The following is a 13,580-nucleotide window of genomic DNA, read 5'->3' as shown; positions in this document are numbered from 1 at the left end:
TTTTGAATTCTGTGAGAGCATCTTCACTTCCTAAGTTGACTCAGTCTGTCAGCAGAAGGAAGCAGAATTTAGGCCTACCACATGCTTGAAGTGAAGGATGCTCCATCCCTCTCCTGTGGTGCCCCTCCTGACCTATATTCTTTGCTGTGTTTCTAGAATGTATATGAATTATTTATATGGCGTGATGGATTGACCTCCTACTTTGCCAAAAGACATCGTAAATCCTCACTTTAGGGATTTTCAAACCTAGTTAAAATACACCAAATTGTGAGGCAGCGGCTAACAACTAGGATTTACTTGAGATGAGAGACACAGGGGTTGTCTCACTCTAACGTGGCTTCTTTTGTACTGTATTACCAGAGAAAAAGCATTTAAGTACTGGATGCCTCACTGAAGTGGGGATAACACCACAGATCTGTGGTATTCTTCTGTCCCTTAAATGGGAGGCAGGAAAACTGGGATTTTTAGGACAGAGATGGGGAAGAAGAGAAAGGCCTGTGCTAAACAATGGGAGATGTTTTGGTGAGTAATTGATGTTACTTTTTATCTCCATACACTCTGAATGTTGAGGCTAAGTTTAAACCTTCTCCCTGTAGATCACCTTCCCTATCTCTTCACCTTACCAGCTGCAGTATGTAATGACCTTTCTCTTCGATTCAGCCATCTGCCTGCTCCAGCTTTGATTTCCTTTGCTGATCAGATGAGACATGAGAGTACAAGCAGCACTGGCAGTGCTGGCCTCGATACCTGATCAGGATGGATAGACTGAAGTTGACATTAAAATAGTAAATAGGTCTCCTTTAAAATTCATGAGTACAGGAATTATTAAAGGCGTCTGGTGAGCTGGGAATGTTTTCTGCTCAGAAAGCCAAACATGAATATTCAGGGTGGGTTATTTAAGGAGTATGGGGGTAAAGCATCTTTCTAAACTGCAGCTCTATTTTAAGCCCTCCAGGTGTGAGCTTTGCACAATTGCTGTGGTTACCAGCCTGCTGCAGCGTATTGCTTCTCGGTGGGTTTTGGGCAACAACCATTTATCCTCACCCATCTGTTCGAATGGCAACAGGGCTCTTACTGCCACAGAAAAGATGTGGGAAAAATTATTGGCACAGGAGGCCTATGTGGGATGGAATGGAGAGGTAGTGGGATTGAAGGAGCAGTTTCCTTTGAAGAACATCAATGGTATTGGCAGGATGGAACTTGAAGATACCATGAGTTTATTAGCACAGAAGGTAAACGAAATAACATAGAACTTGAAAGTTTCAGGTCTTGAGATACACGGCATGGGACTCATCAGACTTAGTACCTCATGTTTTCTGTTTGGTGCCCAAACTGGAGAGATGAAGGCAAGGAGCATCCCTGGCAGTGTGCCTTTCTTTCCACTAGAATTGCCTTGACTTTCACAGATGACGGGTGCTCTACTGCATCCTAAACAGCCACAATGTCGACTGGTTGTTCAGACCATGCCCATGGTACTCAGAAGTGGGCCTCAAAGGGAGCGACGCTGTGCTGGTCAGCACTGCCAGGTTTCAAGAGCTGTGCTCTGTGTGAGCTCAACTGCCTGTTGCTGCAGGGGGAGCGGGGCTTGCACTTGGCTGTGCCTGGAAGGAATCCGATCCGTTCACTGCTCTGTGATGGGAGCTAAAGCATGGCTGGTGGGAATGAGCAGATCTGCTTCTGATCCAAGCTGAGATACTGGTGCAGGCAGTGCCTAAACTGAGCGATGTGTGACTGCCCCACAGCTCTGTTTCATGGCCGTTTGCCTTCCCCACCACACTCCTGTCCACTACTGCTGTCATCCTACAGCATCATGTGTAGCTCGGCCTGGGGGAGGCAAACACCCGCGTCTGGTGCGCTGAGTGTCTGGCATGGAGCTGGCTGCTGCTGGAGGAGCAGCGCTAATGAGGGGATGCCTGGAAGCAGTGTGGTGCAGCATCTCCTACGCAGCCTATGCAGCAGCACAAACAGGCGCCTTCCTGGGAGCTCAGCCTGCGAACGAGCCAAGCAGGAGTAACCAGATAGTACAGAGCCATGGGCTGGCAGCTACGCTGTAGTGCTTGATGGGAATACGAGGCCAGATGGCGCAGGAAGCGTGAGGGTGCTTGAGCACGTTTACTCCCTGCCCAGGTAGATGCCGCTTTACCTGGGTGGAGAGCTGGGTGTTTGGCTCCTACAGAGCTGCAGCAGTGGCAGGGGAACTGCAGGAGGGCCCCAGTGGCTTTTGCCCTGGTCAGGTCTGCCTAATAGCTGGGGAAACAATGAACTGGAGGTTACTTCGTTTTTCTGTGTCACCTTATTAAAACGTTAGCTTGACTGTGAAGGCACATGCGAGGAGAGGGCTTCCTCTGGCAGCAAAGGACCTTGCTAGGCTTCTGTCTTCACCTTCTACCCGAAGCTGGGTACAATACAAGGCTGACAGGAAAATGCGGTGTTGCTGTAAGAGTTCTGACCCTGCCAGGTAGGAGGGACTGTGTTTGTGTAGCAAGACACTGACCTCCAGTGGACAAATAGGGCAATCATAAGATTTTATTCTAATTAAAACAGCTGTATGAGAACCCAGACAAGAGGCGAAGTTCAAGATACAGAGATTCATGCACTTTGCTATTCCCCAAACTCGCGATGCCTTTATTTGACTACACATCCACAGAGCAGGTACTCCTATGTACCTCGGTGTCTTTAAAAACTGCTGATCATCATCGTCAAGCAACATCTTTCTTTCCCCCCGAGGAGCTCATTTTCCACGGAGTGCCCTGCGCAGATTCTATTCTGCAATAAGAGAAACCCAGCTATTATTAGATGATAATAGGGCATCATCTAATGTGAGCTCCGCTCTGCTGATCTGGTAGCTCCAGGAGGACAAAGACCCTGTGAAGTGCTCTCTGCAGCTCTGTCAGCTGTTGGTCCCTCTCTATGAGCGGGGCTGCAGTGAAGCCGGTGCACAGCAGGACCCCTGTGCACGTGCAGCTGTGGTGACTGCTGGAGGCGGACGGTCCCCTTGTCCCTGGTGAAGCGGGAACAAGGCGGAGATGCTCTGCAATGGAAACCTGCCAAGAAGCTAAAAGCAGTGAATGGACAAGATCCGACACTGAGGAAGCTGCTGCGCCGCTGCTGAGCTTCTGCCTGTGAGTGTCCTCACACGTCCTCTGAGCCTGCCCTAGTTGTGGGGTGATGTGACTTTGCACGGATGAAGTGGAGGCCTCTGGGGAGGTGGGGAGCGGGGGCTGGACTGCAGCAGCTCTGTGTTGGATGGTTTAAGCTCTCAGCTCACACACTCACTGAGGGGTTGGGGTGGGAAGTTCTGGAAGCCAACTGGTCCAGCCCCCTGCAGGGCCACCCAGGGCTGGGTGCCTGTGCCAGTGCTCAGTCACCGTCACAGGGTTCCTCATGTTTAGGGGGAGCCTGCTGCTGATTCACCTTCCCTTTCCCTCCTTCTGTCTCCTGGACTTCTCCCAGGGTTTGAAGGATGTGAATGGTTGGCAGATGGAAGATGTTGGCATCTTCCCCTGCGCTCCGCTGGTGAAATGAAAGGGGACAGTCCTTCCCCTGGGACAATGACAGCGAGTGATGCTTTATACCACTCCTCTCAGAAGAAACCCATCCCAAATTTTCCTTGGGGTGTTTGATGGTGTGTCTGTCGATGCAGGTGTCACTGTGCAGAGGCCCCACCAGATTTCATTAGGTGAGTAAATGTCTGGAACTTGCCAGTAAGTCAGCCTGTTGGTATGAGAACAAATCAATGCTTGAATGACAACTAATCTATATTGTGAAATATATTATAGAATCTTTAATTTACATAGAGATGAAGCCTGCTTACAGGGAGTGGAAATCAATAGTGGCTTTTATATCATCCTCTGCGTGGAATATTAGATCTGAAACTCTGTAACGTCTAAACTGCACCAAGAGATTACAAGACAATAGTCCTAATAGCATAAAAAGGATCATTTCATCCTGTGTTAATGAAGTCCATAGAGCTGCAGTGTTCAGGTGGGTTTTTGGTTCTTTCAAAATGAGAACTGTGTTACTGGTGTTCGAGGTTCTGGCAGGAAGCTGGCAATGCAGGTGGGGTGTAAGCACAGAAAGGAAGGGGATCCCTGCAGCTTACCCAAAATCCAAGGGGTTGATGGGCAGCTGCGTTGCCTGAACAGGAGCTGTGGGTCTTTCTTAATTCAAAGCCCACCCATGAGCAGAGAGATATGACATTGACCAAACTGTTCTCAGTGTAATGCTGTGATGATACCAAGTAGGGAGTGGATCCAGATTAAACCCAGCACCTCAGCAAAGACCATGCTGCCAGAGTGTTCCTACAGCCCATGGTGCGGTCCCCAGTCCAGCCTGCTTCTGGTCTGGGTCTGCCCATGGGGTAACCCCAACATCCATCTGCACCGTGTTGGGAAGGCATTGATGGCACTGGATTGTGGTGTTCTTTCCTCCGAGCTGACAGCAGCAGTAACAATCTGCTTCAGCCGTTCTGTTCTACAGGCTCTGTTTTTCCACAACTTGCTTTGATCTTGAATAAATGGGAAAGGTGATGAAGAAAGAAAACATTTCCATCAGCACAATGCCTCTTTCCAAAGGCTTGTCACAACAGGAAATACAACTGAAATTGACTGAGTGCCCACAGTTGATACATAAAACCTTATGCTGTGCAGTTCATGGTGATTCACAGTAGCAGAGCTCGGTGAACATGATGCGCCGGAGTATTGATGCTTCCCAGCTGGATCTCTACAGCTTCTGCAAGTCCAAGCTGTGGTGTTGTTTCTGCTCCTGCTCCCTGATGCTCTCACTTCTGTGTGATGAACACAGCCGTTAGTCCAAGATTAACTTTCTTTGGACTCTTTACATCACATTTTCCTTCTCTGGTTTTAATCAGCTTCGCAGAACCCAGTTAGGTCTGTTTGAACCTGCTATACTTGCAAAGAGCAGGAAGGACCAGCAGGTGTGAGAGGACGGAAGTAGGAGGAGGAGGATGACAAAATGTGGGAGTTGAAGGAAAATAGGTGCATGATATGATGGGATTAGGGTTAGCTGCCCGAGAAGGGATGGGGAACAGCCAGGTAAGGAGGCTCTAGGGGGAATGGAGGGGCCTGGGGAGTTTGAATGAATGGAGCTGGGATCATTGGTACCAAAACCAGAGAAACCTGGTACGAACAGTCACCTGAAGGGCAACTCACACAAGCAAGTGGGGCAAGCGTGGTTTGGAGAAGGCAGGTGAAGTGTGAGGGAAATGGGCAGGGGTGTCTGTGCCTCCCAGACAAACCATTTCCATGCCTTGAAACGGAGCCCCAGAGCGCTGCTACGGCTGAGCCAGCTTGGTTAATGACCGTCTGCAATGCAGCCTCTGTGTGCGCAGCAGATACATGTCCAGGCAGGCTACTTCTGTAAAACTGTGTCTGCTGCAGCATTTAAAGCCTTCATCTACCGTGTATTCCTTATTTCTCATGCCATCGTGGGGCTGTCACTTGATTTCTTTGGTTGTGCCCTAGGTAGGCAAATAAAATATGGAAGAACTCTTTAGATACTGCAAATCCCATTAAACAGGCTGATGTTTTACACAAAAGAGAGCAGATTCTGACAGCACTTTTCTTTTAAGACTCAGCCCATTTAATTAGTTATTTCAATGGATTATTTCTTTCAAGGCAATTGACTTCATTTTATCCAGAGAGAATTCCGTCGAGGCACCGGCAGTCTGCACGCTGTACGATTACCGTAACTTCCCATCGCGGTACATCTCCAGCCAAAACAAACTCCAGGGCTGACATTGTAATTCGTATTTGCATTTCGGCTCTGCCAGATGACTGCAGTTTCTTGAAGTGAACTCCACTAAACCCCCCCATGTGAGCAGGTGGCACCAAAATGCAGCAGCCAGCCTTGTTTTCATCGTTCCGTTCCTAGATTACATCCTCGGCGACGAGTCTCTTTGAGGATCTGATGTCTCTGTATGTGCTGTGCTTCATTTTCAGTCATTCCTAGTGAATGCCCAGTTTCTCTGACCAGAACCCAGGTGACCATACGCGCACGCCTGCTGCAAAGGGTGTGTTTGACACATCCATGGGGATGTGCTGATTCTTCCTGGCCACTGGTAATTCTAATCATTTGGGATCAGTTTAAGAGTGGACTTGAAGAAATAGTTTGCGTGCATCAGAAGTTGGAAATGTCACTTGTAACCATGGATGGTTAGAGCTTTCAGCCATGGAAGCGTGGCTTAAGAATAGGTGTGGATAGAAGTGAATTCAAGAACAGTCTGAAATGGTACAACATAATCCGTACTATTATAGCAGAGACCTGAAAAGCTCTTGGCATTCAGCATCCACTGAGAACATAACTGTTCCTGAAAAACCTGATTTATTTCATACATTATGGAAGTGCTTGTGATCATCTGAGCACCTAACAGCTGCTGTGTTATTAGCTCACTGCTAAGGGGCATGGCACTGCAAAGCTATCTGGGCTCTGAAAGCAGATGATGCGTTATGATATTGATGCAGATATGCAACAAAGCCAAAACAGTGACTGAGCAAGGGACCCAGTGTGAGTTATGGCTCTAGCAGCAGCACTGCCAAAGCTCGGGGACGAAGGAGTGTGGAAGCTGAAGCGCTGCCTCACCACTGCCTGTTCAAAAGGGGGATTCAAGAACCATGCTCTCCATTGTGAGGTATTTCAAGCTCATGCATACCTAGGAGCAAAGGGTGTAGATGGTGTGAGTGGCGTTTCTTGTCACTCTATGTTGGAGAAGGGTTCAGGGCTTCGGTTTGTTCTGAGCGTGATGCTCGCTGTGTCTGCACTGACTTGGATAGCCCAGGCCCTGCAGAGGTTCAGCATTTTCCCTTTTTCACTGACTTTTAGCTATCCTGTAGACCTTCCAGGTCTGTTCTTCCTTCTGCTGGCTCTGGCTGTGCCTCAGCTGCCGCTGCCAAGCCGGTCAGCCCAACTCCCCTGCTGCTCATGACACAGATGTTGTTCAACAAGACCTGAGGATCACCTGTGAAATGCAAATGACTCTGCCAGGCAGGAGAGCAAAAGGAAAGCCGATGAGGGTGTACTCTAATTAAATGTAATGACAAGGAGGCCAAAACCCATTCCCTGCTGATTCCTGAACTACTTTAGCAGGAGGCAGAGAGGACGCAGATACAAGGGTGAAGAAGATACCTGCCAGGATGGGGAGGAGAAGAGAAAACCGGGGCAAGAAGGGAGGTGGCACCGCAGTTTGTCCAGCAAAGCCCCCCAGGCTTTGGTCAGGGCACCTCTGCCAGGAGCTGCTAGCAGGAGCCCCTGGTGCTTGGCTTCTCCTCAAGAGAGCTCCACATGCAGTGTCTGTCTCCCACCAGCAGGCAAGTCTTCCAGCTGAGATAGCGCTGTTCCTCGCCGCTCTGGTTTTAATACATCCCTAATTCTTGCAGGAATATGTGTGCACCTAAGATAATTTTAGTAATACAGTTTCTGTAATTCCTTTCCATTGCTGCTGTAGAGCTGAGGAAAAGCCCTGCTGTCCTGGGAGCTGTACTCGTAAAGACAAATCTTCCTTCAGTTCCTTTCAGTTTCTTTGTCTTTCAAGTGAGAACATGCTCTGGTGCATCCTAAGATCGGTTTCTTGGCAGGGTGAATCAGCTCATGCGAGACTTCATGCTACACAAAGGCAGGCAGGCTACACCCTGCCAGTGTGCACGCAGCTCAGCCAGGCATGTGTAAGCTGTACTTCATTTGGTTGCATAGACACCACCTGTGGGAACACCAGTACTAAGCCTCCTTGTTACGAGTTTCTGCTCTGCCAAGGTCTAAGCCTTTGGCACCACAGCATGGGTCTCTGACTCGAGATTACTAGGACACTGTGGGACAGCTTGGATCAAACTCTGGAAAAACAACCAAGCAACTGACCCCCAACCAAAACCAACCCCCCTCTTGTTTTTCACCTCAGTCTGCCTTTCATGGAGCGATGGGTAAGATGCTCGACACCCACAGGTGTGCCTCATTCTCCATGAGGACCAGAGGGTAATTCAGGTTGGAAGGAGGTCTCTAGTCCAACCTCTGGCTCGGAGCAGGGTCCGACCAGGTTGCTCAGAGCTTTATCCAGTGGAGTCTTGAAAACCTCCAAGAGAGACTGCACAACCTTTCCAGGCAACCTGTGCTTTGCCTGACAACCCTGATGGGGAAATAGTTTCTCCTTATACCCACCCTCAACCTCACTTGTTTCACTTATGCCTGCTGTCTCATCATGCACCACCATGGAGATGCTGGACGCATTACCTCGATAACCTCCCTGCAGGCACTGTTAGGTCCCCACAAAGCTATCTCATCACCAGGCTGAATGAGGCGAGCTTCCCACTGTCCCCTCACAGGCTGTGGTGGAACCACCTCTGACTTACCTACACTGTTACCTTCCCACATGGGGGGTGTTAACAAAACAAAGCCCTTACCATCAAAGCGCAGCACAAGGTAATGTTGATTTGTTGTGCAGTTTGGTCATATTCATCACAATTTGGCTATTATAAAGCCTTTGTAGGATAAAGCACAGATGGCTGTACATCTTATACAAATGTCAAAGCTTCCCATCAGTTCCTCTCTATTCATCTCATCTGCTAAATCTAATTCCATACACTGGTAAGATGTTGTCTTGGGCTACTGGTACCTCCAGGGCTGTGCTCTCCTCTCACTGCCTCCCTCCAGCTCAAAGCTCAGGCATAAGATTCAAACCTTTTCCTGCAGGCTGCCGGGTTGGCTTCACAGTTTCTTGTCTCGCAGTCATCTCCAGTGTCCTCTCCACACCTTACCAGCCCCTCAGACCTCTTTCTCCTAATGGGAGCCAGAAGGAAAGAAGAGGTATGCAGAGGTTTTCGCCTTGCTTCCTGGATTCTTTCACAATGTTCACTGGAAAGAGGACAAGCTCTCACATAATAATGCACCAGCTCATTGCCCCATTTATTTCTGAAACACCATATCCTAGCCACGGTCTGCAGGCACAAAGTACAGTCCTGCTCTTCTACTTACACATTCGCTCTGGTTTTACCATCAGAAACAAACCTGCAAACTCTCCTGGGCAGGATTTTGTTTCTAGCTTTGGTCCTCACACTGCTGGAACCCAGGGACAATCACAGTGCCTCACACAGCTGCTGGGTGGCTTTTAGCTGGAGTTGTAAGGATTGGTTTTGACTTAAAAAGCTGCAAATGGCCTGTGACCTTTCTGCAGGAAATAAACAGTACTTTTGCTGCAGTTGAACCGATGGATGCTGGCTGCAAGAATCTCCTGGGCTCTGTCTTCCCCAGGAAAAAATGAAGCCATTCTTCACCTGCATTAGCAAGCATCTGGTAAAACTCTCTTGGAGACGAGGCTTTTTGTAACCTTTAGTGGGTCAAGTAAACCTTCAGCTTCTTATACACCTTCAACCTGATCCACTAACTGGGAACTCCCAGTTGCTGTCTCCTCTTGCACTGTCACTGGTTCAGACTGGAGCCATGTCTACAGCGGCAAGAGGAGGTGGCGCACAGTGCCCAAAGCTGCACAGGATCCATGAAGCATCCATACCTTTCTTCTATTACTGGAAGCCTTTCAAGTTACTGACTGTTTTAAACTGCTGTTTGCTTCTGCAACACTAGAATGCTGAGCCAGCCTGTTTTACTTTGTAAGCTTGACAACATGGTAATTTTATGTAAAGCTTTACAGCTGCTATGTGGTGGTGTGCTCTTACAGATGATATAAGCTACTGAGAGGGAGACATACAGTTAATACGATGGAACTTAAAAAGGGGTTTATTGCAGGAGTAGGAATTGTTCAAAGCTTAAAGGTAGATGTTAAAATCACTGTAATAATTTATTTTAGGCATTAACCCCACAAATGCACAGTGACAGAGAGCACTAGTCTTATCCATCCATCTATCTGCTGCATCCTTACAGCAAGCACTTGGGGAGAAGCAAGAAGGAAGAAAAGCACATATTTGTATGTGCTGCATGCTTGATATGACCTCTTATGTTGCCATCTGCTGTGAAGCACTTCACATGTGCTTGCCAAAGCTTCTGTAGCTTTGAAAACAACACTACGTTATCATAAATGGCTTGAATTATTCTACACATGGTCCTACCTTTCCCCATATACGGGCACCTTTACAGGCACTTGGCTGCTGTTCAGGATTATTGCTGCTGTGTGACAGCCCTGCTGGCTTTTGTCTCAAGAACAGCCTTCCAAATGGAAGCGCTTTGTACAGTGATACAGCATCACGGAAGCTATTCACAGGGGAAACTTCACCGACGGCTGCAGCACAGCTGTGTCTGATGTTTAATATGGAATCTTCTGATATTTTGACACATGGGAAAGACCTGTGCCTGGGGAAGTCCTTTATCATATGATTAAGCTGTCATTTAAATGGTGTAAAAAAAAAAATAACTTCTAAGCAGAGGAAAAAGCAACAGTCTTTTTGCAAATGACTGCTGAGGGCGAGATGACTGAAAAGGACAGAGAGCAGCATTTTGTTCTCTTTTCAACTTGACTGAAACAAAGCACTGCATCATTTTGTGAAGCAGCGGAAATGATGGAAATTCCACTGCTTAGATCTCTGGAGAGAGATGTGTGCGTTTAATGAGTGCTCATTAAAACAGCCTCTAATAGAATCAAGTAGAAGCAGAAAAACACTAAAGAGAATAAGGGAAACTACCAGGCTTTGACGAATGCTTTATCTCATCACTGAAGAAGAATACACCATTTCTCGGTAAGACAAATGAAGTGTAAATGCAAAGAACACACTGAAGTGATATGCATGGAATCGAGAAAGCAGCTGCAGGTCTGCTGTGTACATACTCCTACCAACACAGCCTAGCTGCACATCCATGGGACAAGTCTGGCTTATGACACACACCCAGCTAAGCCTGGTGGCTCTTCCCTCTAGGAGGTGCAGCAAGGATGTCTGAGCAGCAACCACATCCTGGACAGGTAAATGTCTATTCCTGCACCTCCTCACAACCTGGTATCACAAAAAAATTAGCCTCCCTGACCAGTGCCTGTTGCTGTGTGCCACTCAGGCCCCAAGGATGTGGTGACCCCAGCAGCAGCAACCAGCACCCCAGGAACGCTCTCTTGTTCTCCCCTCTGACAGCAGAAATGGCCAAGTTTAGCAAATGCTCTGCAGGGTTCTGTTGCTATTTGAGGAGGGTTCCTGCTGCTCCTGGGGAAGTGGGCAGCTTGTGAGAGCAGACCCAGAGCTGACATGCAGCTGCTGAAACTGAGCCAGCCTGTACTACCCTGTGATGGCAGACACAAGGGTTTGCAGATCTAAGACCAGATGCAGCTATTGGCAAGGCTGACCGTGTTTGTGTAAAGGCTGTGCACAAGCTGTGGCTGGATAGAAGACAAACAAACACTGTCCAGAAAGAGCATGATGGATGAAATGGACCAAGCATGACATTTTCCTGTGACTTCATCCTAGAAGGAGGGAAAAAAACCCCAAATCAAAACCAATCTCAGCACAGAGAAATCTAGGGACCATAAAATAGGATGCTTAATTAAAAACCACCGACAAAACCCAGATCTGCTTTATTAGTTCTCACAGCTATCTGAAGGGATTGGGAAGCCAGCATTGACAGTAAATCCTGGAGTCCATTTCAACACGAAACTAGGCTGCAGAATGAGTCAAAGCGTCAAGGGATTGATGAGCTGCTGCTGCACAGCCCTGGCTCAGCACACGCTGCCTTGCCAGGCAGTGAACTTGACCATCTCTACAGAGTTAAGAGAGCTAAGGGAGAGTGTGCAGGCTGTGCAGGGACCAGCTTCTCACTCCAATAGTCCCTGCCTCTTGGTCAGTGGGAGCAGTGGAAGCTTGCCCTTGCTTCTCTCAAGAGCACTGGGTCTATCTGATCTGCTGGGACGTCAGGAAGTCTTTTTCTGCTGGGTTAAACTGGCAAGTAGTGAGTGCTTCTTTCTCCTGCCCGATACCTTTGGAGATGCACGGTTTGGCTAACAGTAATTTCCATGGATGCCTTTGCACTGTACTGCCAGTAGAGCCACTGAGAAAGGCCTTCTCCTCTTGGTAAAAGCAAAACAGGAACTGGAGGCTACAGCAATGCATGGCATGTAAGAGAAGGGGGAAACAGGGAGGCTTCCTGAACACCAGCCCCCTTTTTGTCACCCCTCTTGCAAAGGTGAAACAGTAAGGTTATCCACGGGAGTGAAGGGAATCCTGAGGTTAGTTTGAGATTTTGTAATCCTCTGGCTCCCCATTAGACCTAACACCTGAAACTGGGGTTATACAGGCTCTCTCCCACCTTAGCTTGCCACATCCTCTGCATTTCGCTTGTAAGCTGAATGATTTGCGTTGTGATGATCCTTGTTCTGGAAATCATATGGGGATGCTTTGGAGTTCGACAGCTCAAAATGATGATGATGGCAAGCTCAATGCATCTTAAAAACAAATGTGTATAGGCTCCCTGTCAAGCACATTTAAACCCCATCCATCATGATAAAAAGTGAAAATGAAACCAGCTCTGCTAAGCCCCTGGTAGGACAACAGTGTATGGTACATTAAAATACCTTTTGTTGTCAATTAAAGACTGCGCTGCATTGAAAGGGCACCACCTTTACAGTCAGCACAAAATAACGGCATGAAACACTCTGGCAAGTATGAAAGAACAAAATCCCAATAAAATCCACAGGTGGGAGATACTGAGGGAAGAGCTGATTTGCTGTAATAAGTGCTGGTTGTAACATGCTGTACAGCACTGGGTTTGCTCAGCTCACATCCAAGTCAGAGAAATGCAAAGATTAACAACCCAGGGGAGCATTCCTGTTATGAGGATGACATTTCAATTAAAATCCCCCAAACCAACCAACCAACCAAATTAGATTTGAGCTGCTAGAAAATATATGTGGGTCCATATGATCTTATCCCTGGCAGTGTTCAAGGCCAGGTTGGATGAAGCCTTGGGTGGGATGGTTTAGTGTGAGGTGTCCTTGCCCACGGCAGGGGGGTTGGAGCTAGATGATCTTAAGGTCCTTTCCAACCCTAACTATTCTATGATTCGATATTCAAAATAACTTTAAAAGGTATACAAGAATTTGTGGGGTTTTTTTCCAAAGCCTGAGTACCTACAAACGGAACTTTCTCACTCATGCAGGACTGATTGTATTTCCTATACAGTTTTCAGTGATGTACGTAAAATAACATAACTGCACAGGCCTCACACTTTGCATAGATGTCAAAGATTCATGGTGTAAGACATAAGGTTGTAGACACTTTTTGACACCCTGCTATAAATAGGATGATTTATAAGAACTTAGTAAGAAGGTACGATACACTGCTGCACTGTGTCCAAATGTCCACCTCACCCAGCAGCTCATCTCTGATGTGACCTTCAGAGACTCAAGAGAAGAACGTAAGAGCAGGCATGTGCACCTGGAACACTGTGGCCAAGACTTTCCTACCCTAACCATTCTATAATTTTAATAGGAATTCCTTTAGTTCTGGCTGAGTACCATTAAGTTTTCACAGCTTTTTATTATTCTATTTATTGATCTGGTCAGCCATTTTGCCCTCTTAATGGTATTTCCATGAGACTTATCAGAAGACGTCAGGCTGGTGCTGACATTGTCAGGTGTGGAAGGGGCA

The sequence above is a fragment of the Lathamus discolor genome, chromosome 4, assembly GCF_037157495.1.
Source record: "Lathamus discolor isolate bLatDis1 chromosome 4, bLatDis1.hap1, whole genome shotgun sequence".
Taxonomy (NCBI): Eukaryota; Metazoa; Chordata; class Aves; order Psittaciformes; family Psittacidae; genus Lathamus; species Lathamus discolor.
This window is presented reverse-complemented; position numbering follows the sequence as displayed.